The sequence below is a fragment of the Lissotriton helveticus genome, chromosome 10 (assembly GCF_964261635.1).
Source record: "Lissotriton helveticus chromosome 10, aLisHel1.1, whole genome shotgun sequence".
NCBI classification, from domain to species: Eukaryota; Metazoa; Chordata; class Amphibia; order Caudata; family Salamandridae; genus Lissotriton; species Lissotriton helveticus.
Genome location: NC_136071.1, coordinates 419,998,827 through 420,010,717, shown reverse-complemented (window position 1 = coordinate 420,010,717; position 11,891 = coordinate 419,998,827). Strand labels below are relative to the sequence as shown.

General features: G+C 46.3%; 1 long non-coding RNA gene across 1 annotated transcript in view; it reads right to left on the bottom strand.

Annotated features, from left to right (window-relative positions):
• Positions 1–4,091: 4,091 nt before the first annotated feature.
• Positions 4,092–11,891, bottom strand: part of LOC144785304 (uncharacterized) — a 222,178-nt gene continuing 214,378 nt past the window's right edge. The window contains exon 3 of the long non-coding RNA XR_013601821.1: positions 4,092–4,350. This is a non-coding gene — a long non-coding RNA (uncharacterized LOC144785304). The remainder of the gene's footprint in view (positions 4,351–11,891) is intronic.

Here is an 11,891-nt window from a genome sequence, read left to right as displayed (position 1 = left end):
CATTGAAAGCCAAAGGGGTGACCATGAGAGAGAGAAAAGCAAGAAAGAGAGGTTTATAAAGAAAGGTTAGATAGAGGGAAGACAGCTAATATAGTGAAAATGACTCGATCACAAGTGGCAATGGAGGGAGTAAACAGAAAAGCAATACAGAGGCACAATTCTTGCCATTTTATATAAATATGGACCTACTGGACAGCACTCTCTATATCCCCAGCCACTTTTGTAACATAAGAAGAGAATTTCGCTGTATAGGGACAGTAAACACACATATAAACAGATGCAATAACTCAAAATATGGCAACAGTAGGATTTATAGTGTCCTCAGCATGCCTTTCAGTATATGACTGTAACATTGTTGACTTTAATATAGAAGGTGTGAAACAGAATGACAGCAAATGTGGTAATATGCAATGTCACTAGAGTAAAAGACAATATAGAGGCATTTCATTTTAATGTTCGAGGTTTCAAATCAAAATATACTAGATTTATCAGTGGTAGGGCAAAATGGTAGGTGGTGGGCCGGGCCGCCAGGGGTGGGGGGACCCCCTCCATGTGCTCTGCAGGGGGGCCCCCTCAAGTTTCGTTACACCACTGCTGTGACTTTATGGCAGACCCATAGACAAAACCAATGTTAATATTGACATCTAGCCAAAGTAGGCACACAAATCTAGGATACATACTGACCAAGTGCTTGGTCCGTTTGCAATCCGCACCATACTGACATCATTGACTACTTACATTATATATTACACAGGAATGACAGCTAACCAGAAATCCATTTTGAAGACACAAACATTTTGTAAAAAAAATAGCAAATGCTTTATTCCACATATACTGTGATGAGGAATAGGCAAAGGGCCAGTCCAATGAAAGTCAATAGTTTTCAGAGCCACATATGTAATGGCCTTCACAGCTTGCCTGCACCTTGCCACCAAAGGGACACCTCCCAGAGGAGGGGCATCTAGAGGGCAGGCCAGGCAGCAAGGGAACACGTCTAAGGGTGACTGATTTGGGTTTTGGAAGGGATGGGATCAAGAGGGGGGTAGCAGCTGTAGTGGGAGGGCTAGATGGAGGGGGGATGGGCTGGGTATGACCATTTAGCGATGGTATAATTCAGTATGGTATGGACAGGAATAGGGAGGGGCTGAGACTTTTTGTGTGGATTTGTTTTTGGTGTGGGAGGTACCAGGAAAGTATGGGTTGGTGGAGGGGGTTTGGACTTGGAATACCGGAAGAGTTTTGAGGTGGGGACTGATTTTGGACATTGTTTTCTTCTCGGGGCAGATGTATATGGCAGGGCCAGGGTGGTGGGTTGCTACTTCTTCTTGGGAGAGGGTTTGTAGGTGTGTATATTGAAGAGGTCCAGGGCACAGAGGTCTAGTGTCTGGGCAGAGGGGGAAACAGGAGAGGCTTAGGGGTTGTGGAGGCAGAGGGTTCTGAGGTCTGCGGAGTGTCTGTGGATGCATGTGTGTGGTCTGCTGGTATTTTTCTGGTGGTGAGTGTGCTGTCTGTCTCCTGAGTGTGCGTGTTTGTGGCTTTGTCCTTGTGTCTGCATGTTTGTGTGCTGCTTGTGGCTGTTGATGTTGCTGCAAGCATGCGTTTGCGTGTGCTTAGGTCAGGGAGGATAGTTGGGACTGTGGATGGGGAAGAGGCAGAAGGGAGGTGGGACAGCTTGAGCTGGAACACTGCTGCCTTCAGGTTGGAGGCCAGAGCCTGATTGGATCTCTGTAGAGCAGACATGTCAGAGTGAATGCCTTCCAGGAATGATACCTTTTGTTTAAGGTGATTGGTATGCACCTGGAGGACATTCAGCTCTGTTGTCTGCCCCACAGAGATCTGCCTCAGGATGTCAACGGCATCCACACTCAGGGCAGCAGGGGAGACCGCGGCAGGAGGTGAGGCGCCTGGCACGGAAAAGACACCTCCCCTTCTATGGGAGCGGCCACAGACACTTGGCCTGAGAGCAGCTGGTAGGTAAGAGATGGTAGTGGTGGTGGTAGACTCTGATATAATGTATTCAGTCCCTGGTTTATCCACCACCACAAGGGAGTCATCACTAGAGCTGGAGTTGGCTTCAGATCCTGCAGATGTTACGTCTGACATGCCCTCAGTGTGGCTCCTCTCACCCTCCACGCCACTGGGTCCCTCCTCATCAGACTCAGCACAGGACCCAGTCTGGCGAACTCCCCTTCAACCGTGGCACTGCCCCCTCCGCTGTCCGGTGCCAACAAGAAGGGAAAAGATTCACATAAGTCATCTGTATGTACTTGATACATAGGAATCATCACATATCTTCACAGATCAAACAAATACATCATTTTGACTAGTGCTATTACCTCTTGATACATTTATATACATAGCACTTTTAAGTTTGCCAGTCACAAATTATGTTATCTACAACATTGGGTGTATCAACATCAAACGCAACAACCACAATGTCAACTACTTCACTATGTAGCAGGTGATTTTGGTTCTGAGGGTCTTGTGTCATGACATACCTGTCTCATCTCCTGCAAGAGAGTTTAGAACCCACAATGGAAATAGGATTCACATAATTGAATTGAGACATGGTATCCATTCTGCAATCCCTAGTCATCAAACTGGGAACCATTGGCTGTAATGTTACAGGTCAAATGACTTCCTTGTCAAACTTTAAGCTGGTGTAGTCATTGTATGAGTCATATCACACAGATAACAGTGATTGTGCTGATTTGTCCTGTAACATAGGTTCTCTACTGTCAGGTCACTCATATGACTCTTATTGTGGTGACACCAAGGTAGTAGGCATTAGCACACTGTCTTGTGTCATCTATGCACAGTGTCATGAAGATGAATCAGAATGTTGTGCACATTGTGAACAGCTCACCATTTTCAGATGTGAACACTGGTCAACACACTTCCAAGTCCGATGACTGCATCTTCACAATGCTTCAGGTGGAACTACATGCCACCGACCCATCTGGGTGCATTGCATGTACAAACTTTGTACTGATGAGTCCAGTCAACACTGTGTACCAATCTTGTCTAGACTGCAGAATTGGTATCGGCCAAGTCTGAATGTCCCTTACTTCTTTTTGACATATTGCACACTTTCTACATCTTACATTGCTCTTGTTTTCCATCTAGTTTTTGTAACTTACTCCAAAATTATTCACTTTTGACATCTCTCAATCTGACAGTGATGCATCATACACATGGTTTCCAAAGCCATCAAGTATGAATAGTCAAGAGCATTTACACACGTCAACCGTTGTGAATGTGTATCTAACATCATACCTTACGATTTCAGCCATGTTTCCAACATTGACCACCTGTGTTTGAAATTGAATGGCATGTGTTGTTACTGTTACAGAGTCAGACACATGGGCGCACTCTTTTGAATGGAGTGAATGAATCTTCCACACAATCATGTGAAAGACCAGCGTGACAGGTGACCGGAGTTAGCATACCTTTAATTGGCCATCGGATACATTTGATTACACTGAGCACCACAGCTGGAACCTAACATTGGCACACTGACCAAGCAAAACTCATCAAGGCCTCAACATTGACGTCACCTGTTGCCTGGATGTATAGCATGGACTTTTCACACTTCAGTGCTCCAATAACAACACACTTCACAAATTTGTTGAGACCACACTGAGAACAGGTAATACATTAGTCAATGTGCTGACACATGTTGAGCAGTTGCATTACTTATGAAGGTCATCTCCATGCACATGTTGTTGTTATTTGTGCTGATCACATGAGCATGGCACTACTGTCACTACCCTGACCATAACTACTTCACATGTCCCTGATGAAAAGGGCATAATCGGGCATCTAATAATCCTTGTGAATATGTATCTTTTAAAACTGAGCAGTGGTTTTAGCTGACTTCCAAACTGTAAAAGAGCAGCAGGCTAAGATACTACAACATGTATGTTCAAAGAAAGCTGTGCAACAATGAGATATATTGAGATTGAGAATATAAGGTGTCCACCTGTAAGAATGATGGGGAGGTGAGTGATATGCATGTGAAAGACAATAAAGTTTGTTAAAAAAAAAAAAAAAGGCTGTGCGACAAGGCAAATACTCACCCACTTCTTGCTGCTGTGTGGCTTTCAACTTCTCATCCAGGTCAGGGAAGACCACCGCTAGGATGCCGAGCATGTAGGAATCAAGGTTCGGCGCCCGCCCCTCTTGCCTGGAAGTGACAGGCCCAGCTGGACTTCAGCGATCTTCTTGGTCCAGCCACGAAGGTCCTGTCACCTCTTGCGGCACTGGCAGATGAACCAAGTTTCCAACCTCACGGAGCGCTCCTTCCTGGGAAATGGTCCTCCACAGCTTGGCCTTCTGATGGGAGTTGACCTGTAGGGCTGATATGGTTACAGACCCTTAGTTCAGATGCAACATGTTTCTGAGTCAGACACTTGTACACATAGGTCATGGTCACTTTGGCAACAATGTCTAAGAGGTAGACATATGGTATTATGTGCAGTGTCCTGTGTTCAATGATGACTCCGTCCCATGAAAATAGTGATATGATGTTTACCCCAGTACACTGACTTCTAGAGCAGTGTACCTGCCCAGAACAGTTATCTACAGACTATTAAACTTACAAAAAACAGTTTACATGCCTGCATATAAGATTCCTAATGCAAGTAGTGCATGGCAATTGCACATGTCCAATGAAAATGCAGTGTGATCATCACTCACCTGCTTCTCTGGTTTGCCAAAAAACACAGTTGATGGACAGAATGTAGAACAATGTCATACATTCACCCCAGTACAAGGATCTGGGCCTAAATCCACTGGAGTCAAGGTATCCAGGCTGATGAAGGCTGATAGCCAGAAACCGGTCCTTGGATGCTTGATTCCGGTCTGGGAAAGACATGGCTTGGTAGTTCGGACTGGACTGTTCCCATGAGGCACAGGGTCAGAGCTGATTTGCATATAGCCAGTGTCTAACCCGGGGTGGTGTGTAGTGCAAAAAAAACGATGGATTTAGGCCCAGATCCTTGTACTGGGGTGAATGTATGACATTGTTCTACATTCTGTCCATCAACTATGTTTTTTGCAATTCTCTGGTTTGCCATACAGCTTGCTGTACAGTGGCAGGAGGGTGTCCAGCAAGACCTTGTTCTCCTCCTCTGTGAAAGCTGGGGCCCTGACCACTGTACCTGCCATAGTAGCTCCCAGAGGATGTGGACACAACAACAGAGAATTGGGGAGGTGCAGGAATGTTGCAGGTAGTGCAGGCAAGTGAAGTCTCAAGGGAAAAGACAGACATATCTATATAACAGTGGCGGTCTTAATTCCATACGGCCAAAGCGATAGGTTTGCGTCTGTCGCATTTTCCGAATCAGCCCAATGCATAACATTGCTTGCAGACGACACGGCTACCACAACGTTCAAAAACTCATCCTCGACTGTTTTTGATACATTAGTGATGGGAGTTTACCAAGTCAGTTTCCACGGGATGGGGAAACAAACCGAAATGACGCTTCTGTCACCATAACAACTTGCAGCCAATGGCTGTGTCGAATCCGTTAGGATGCGGCTACCTCGTCCTTTCAATACTAACCCAAGTCTGTTACCATAACTACTGACAGCCTATGTCTGTGTCCAGAACGGTTAGGATGCAGATACCATGTCCTTTCAATAATCGGTCGGCAGGGCAGACACTTCTGCAATTGATGTATTTTTGTGCATTACATGTGTGGAGGCAGTTTTATCATGATGAAATGGACCTTTAAATGAATAGCTCACATTCCCTTGAGGGGCACATGACACTGATTTTGTGGCTAATACCAACATGAAACAAAACTAGGCTTGGTCACAGTGCCAATGACTTTTGGGGGATGTACAAGTCCATTCTTGACATATTTACCGCATTTATGGACTGTGTGACTGTCGCGATTACCAGCAGACCGAGAGAGAAACAGGGTAAAGTAGGGACTTCACACACCACACCCTTCTCTGTTTCGAATGTGCACATAAAATTCCGCAGATATGCCCCTAGGACTACAGCTCCCAGAAGGCTTAGGGGCACTTCAACAGGAAGCAGATGGCTGACCCCTCCTGGCTGTGTCAATAAAGCACCGCCTCTGAATCAAAATGGTGCTTGACAAACTTTTCCAAAGCTGAAAAGCGGATGGTGCTTCCCCGCTGGAGTTTTCAGCCGATTCCTGCAATTCCGAAGCAAGCCTGCTTTCATCAAAGATCATCAGAGCCCGAGAGACTTCCTTGTCAAGGCCAGGTAATCTCCGTCGTTCTGAGAGTGGTAGACTGCTCCAAGAAGAACTATCCTCTCGGGAACGGGCAACGTGTATTTCTTTTGCAATTTTGAAGCCGAGGAGCAGCCCGCAGCCAGGGGCTTTCGGCATTTCTTTATTTTCTGATTTATGTGCCGAGACTTTGAAAGACCGGCATTACTTTCTTAATTTATTCTCCAGCAAAGGAGCTTCTCGCAGCTAAGGGCTTCCGGTATTTTGCACGTCCTGGGAAAGGCTGACACTATTTTTCACGACACTTGGCAGCCTGCAGTAACAGGACTTACATGGGTGGAGAGCCCCGTCTTGTGTAATCTTTTATTGTTTGTTATCTTTGCGCACAAGACGAAACAAAGGAACAAGGGTGATTGAGGGGCAGCTACTGCGTTCAATTTTTCAAATACTTTCCCTGGAGGTGCCTGTTTGCCAGCGCCTTAACAGTAAACGCATCTGATGCTTACATATACTTTAATCATTCACGTTGTATAGCACAGTGTATTTTGTTACCGGATTACGTGGCCTATGCCTAAATAGGATACCACGCACTTTGCTTTCTTATGAGTTACTAGTATGCCTATTGACTACTTAGTATGATGTATGGAAATATGGTGTACTCCTGACATTTCCACAAGCTACCTTGAGCCAAAGATTGAACGTAAGTGACAAGGTCATAGATTATTGAAGTACTACGGTGTATGCTTGTGCTTATTGGATCTTATTGTTTCTTCTGCCTTTTTCTTATACACACAGACTCCCGGATAGAAGCAAGGACTCTTGACCAGACCTGTGGGAAAACAGGATCATTTATTATTTTATCCACTTCCCTTTTCCCCTGGGAACTCCCTGTTCTCGCAATGTCTTCATTCCATTGTGGGAGAGGAAGTGTCTAGGGCAAGAGGGGGGCCTCTCTTCACAGCATCGTTCCCGCTGTCTGTTACTGACAGGTTAGTGGCGTACCTCTTACCTGGAGCTGCTGACAACCGCGACAGTTTGTCAAGCCCAAGAAAGACGTCCGGCCTGAACGATGGACACTAACGCGGTATTGACTTCCTTGTTGGAAAGCTTAGCCACTCTGCAGCAGTAGGTCCATACCTCAAGATTAGAGAATCAGGAATTGAGAAAGGAAATGGGCACACTAAGAAGAGAAGTAGCGGGTATATCCAGACAGGGCAAGGGATCTTATATTAGAGAAGCGACCCTGCCCCCTCCTACACCTACCACGCAACCTCCTCCTTCTACACCGACAGGGGGGTTCTTTGCTACCACTTCTAACCCTCCTGTGATGACCGACTCTGTTCCCACTGTGCATGTCATTCAAAATACGGGGATTCCTCTAGCCCCTCCTGAACGATTCTATGGGGATCCAGAGAAATTCGAGACTTTCCTCATCCAATGTCGTTTACATTTCCTCTGCAAACCCGCAGTGTTCCAGGACAACGCAGCCAAAACCGCGTTCATGATGTCTTATATGGGGGGTAATGCTGCTAGCTGGACTATCCCCTTGATGGAACGCAACGACCCGGTGTTACACAATTTCACGGATTTTTGTCTGGAAATGAGGAAGCTGTTTGACCGTAAATCTCACATGCTGACTTTGGATCGGGAACTAATGACTCTCCGACAGGGTACGCAAGACCTGCTCACCTACATTACCACCTTCAACCGTTTGGTTGTGGAAACCGACTGGCCACAAGAAAAAAGGCCCTCTCTTTTTTATCAGGGTTTAAGGGGGGAAATGAAAGACATCCTTTCACAAGTTGTCCAGCTACCCCAGACATGTGAAGAACTCATTGACTTAACCGTCCAGCTCGATCACAGGATCCAGGAAAGGAAGGGAGACGGCTCCAAGGGAGAAACCCGGTATTTCCTTCCTAGACCTAAGCCTCCAACAGAGGACATCTCCCGTCAACCTGAACCCATGCAAATAGGAGGCATCAGAGGGCCTCTTACCTCAGAAGAAAGAGAAAAAAGGAGGAAAATGAAGTTGTGCTTTTATTGCGGAAAAGGAGGTCACTTCATCCGAGAATGCCGTGCCCATGCTCAGGTACCCGACAAAGGCACCATACCACGAGGACAAGCCTCCATAGGAACCAGAGAACCGTCTGAAAACTGACAGCCTGAGTCAGAAGGGGGTCACGGACTCATTAGGCCCCAAGGCTACGATCTCATCAATGATTGCCAATACGTTACAACCAGCAGTGGCAGCGTTACTGGACTCCGGGGCCACAGGGAATTTCATCGATATACACTATTCCCAGACCATAGGTATTGAATGGGGAAAAAAAAGCCCCAACAAACGTGCGTGCAGTGGACGGAACTGCGTTAACCTCTGGGCCAGTCCTGTACCATACCGTCCCAATCGTGATGCGATTCGGAAAGCATCATTACGAACGGATACAATTTGATGTCATAGATGCCCCCCAGTTTCGCCTCATATTAGGAATGCCCTGGCTTACCTTGCATGATCCTGTGGTGGGATGGGCGGCTCGTACCGTAGTATTAGATTTTGAATACTGCAAGAAGCACTGCACTCAACAGGACCTAGTGTCTGAAGATAACCAAGAAAACTCTCAGGCTTCCCTTTTAGCGACTGAGTGTAATACTACTGAATATTGTTGCATTACCTCATTGCCTAGAGACTATGAAGAATACCAGAGTATCTTCAATAAACAGGAACCTACGCAACTACCACCTCATCGGGTATACGACTGCCGTATCGACCTCATTCCAGGAGCAGAAATCCCATGCTGTCGGGTTTACGCCTTAACGGAACCAGAAACACTCTACCTACGGAAATACCTCGACGAGAACCTGGCTTATGGTTTTATCAGACATTCCTCATCGCCGGCTTCCTCGCCCCTCTTCTTCATTTCTAAAAAGGATTGCGACGAGTTACGCACCTGCATTGATTACAGAGAGACTAACCGGATCACAATAAAAAATCGCTACCCCTTACCACTGATACCCGTATTATTGGACCAGCTAAAAGGGGCTCATTACTTTACCAAATTAGATTTGCGAGGAGCCTACCATTTGGTACGTGTCAAACACGGCGACGAGTGGAAGACCGCTTTCAGGACGAAGTTTGGACTATTCGAGTGCCGGGTAATGCCCTTCAGGCTCTGCAATGCCCCGGCCGCATTTCAATACCTTCATGGATGAAGTACTCCGGGGTTTGCTTGAAACGATCTGCATCGTCTACATAGACGATATCCTAGTCTACTCATCCAGTCTTCAGGAGCATGTACTTCATGTGAAAACCATCTTAGATAGGCTCAGACTACATTCCCTCTATGCCAAACTTGAGAAATGTCTATTCCATGTACAAGAGGTAGCCTTCTTGGGATACGTCATAAACGCACAGGGATTCCAGATGGAAACAGGCAAGGTGGAGACGATCACCCAATGGAAAACACCACAAAACGTGAAATCCATCCAAAGTTTCTTGGGGTTCGCCAATTATTATAGGCGTTTTATCAAGGACTTCTCAAAAATCATTCATCCCATCTCCAGCCTGCTACGAAAGAATACACCTTTCCTGTGGGGGAACGCTGCGGAGGAGTCCTTTCGAGTCCTCAAGGAAAGATTCACACAAGCTCCAATACTTCGACACCCAAACCCACATCTTCCGTTCATAATGGAAACCGATGCCTCGCAACATGCCCTTGGAGGAGTGTTGTCTCAACGTCACCCTACTACGGGACAGATTCACCCGGTGGCTTATTATTCGAAGAAGCTCACTCCAAGCGAAGTTAATTATTTTATAACCGACAAGAAGCTCCTAGCCATAAAAAGAGGGTGCGTGGAGTGGAGGCATTATCTTCTCGGCGCAAGACATGTCATTGAAATCTACACGGATCATTGGAACCTACTGTTTCTTAAAACTGCAAAGGCACTCACACCTTGTCAGCTTAGATGGACTCTCTTCTTCTCTGACTACGATTTCGTCATAAAATACAAACCAGGACCACAGAATGGCAAGGTTGATGCCTTGTCCCGCCTTCAGGATCCCGAACCCCTGTTTCTACCGGAAAATCCTGAACCTCCGTCTATCCTTCCTGAAACCTGTTTTTCTCCTGAGACATGTGTTCCTATCGCATCAATGGACCTGATCACTTCGCAAGATTTCATTGAGGATTTAAAAGTGTCTTTGGCAGAGATAGATCACGAGGCTTGGATACAGGAACTACCGGACAATCGCACAAAAAGAGAGGATTTACTTTACCATTACCAGGCACTATATCTTCCTAACAGCACTTTACAAACCCGAGCGTTAGAATGGGCTCATGACTACACATTAGGTGGACACCTGGGGAGATACAAAACCATCGCGAATGTCGAACGTTCCTTTTGGTGGCCTACATTGAGAAAAGATACCTCAACATACATACTCAACTGTGCGGTATGTGCACAAGGAAAAGCCAACCATAACAAACCATCAGGCCTTCTACAACCTTTACCACTACCCCCTAAACCATGGCATACAGTGGCAATGGACTTCATCGTAGAGATGCCACCTTGTGAAGGTCACACCACCATTCTGGTTGTCATAGACCATCTGTCCAAGATGGACCACTTTATACCCCTGAAAAGGCTACCCACGTCTTCTGAGCTGGCCTTGGTGTTCCTACAGAACGTGATAAGGTTACACGGAATCCCTAATGTATTAATCACGGATAGCGGGTCCCAGTTCATATCCCGATTCTGGAAAGCCTTATGTAAAACAATGCACATTGACGCAAGACTAGATAGTAGTTACCATCCCCAAACCGATGGAAAAAGAGAGCGCCTGACCCAAACACTAGAACAATACCTCCGTTGTTTCACTCTCCGAAATTCCTCTGATTGGCATCCCTTGTTGTGAACAGCTGAATTCACATACAATAACTCGGAACACTCAACCCTGGGATGCTCGCCTTTCTTCTGTTTAAATGGGTTTCACCCTAACATGCTCCCCTTTGAATGGCCTGTTCACACAACACTCCCAAATATACAAGAACGCCACGCCCATCTTAAGTCTATCCTACTCGATGCCAAAAAACATCTTCTAACAGCCCAACAAACACAGAAAAACTATGCAGACAAAAAGAGGACCCCCGAACCCGTCTACCAAGTAGGAGATAAGGTCTGGCTAGCTACCAAAAACATACGTTTAAAGGGAGTCAATAAACTTAAACCTAGATATATAGGTCCCTATGGAATAGCAGAGGTCATTAACCCCGTGGCTATGAAGTTGTCTTTACCTGAGACTTGGCATATCCACCCTGTCTTTCATGTCTCTCTGTTGCAGCCCTGCCCCCCTAGTGTGAGAGTTCCTGCACGCCCCCTTCCTGAGGAAATAGACTGACAGGAAGAATACGAGGTACAAAGGCTCCTCGATTCCAGAATCATATGTGGGACGGTTCAGTACCTAGTCGAGTGGAAAGGGTATGGGGTTTAGGACAGGTCATGGCAGCCCGTACAGAACCTTAACTGTCCCGATCTGGTGGAACAGTTTCACACTCTGTATCCTGGTAAGCCTGGACGACCGCCGAGTCGACGGTCCTTGCGAGGAGGTACTGTCGCGATTACCAGCAGACCGAGAGAGAAACAGGGTAAAGTAGGGACTTCACACACCACACCCTTCTCTGTTTCGAA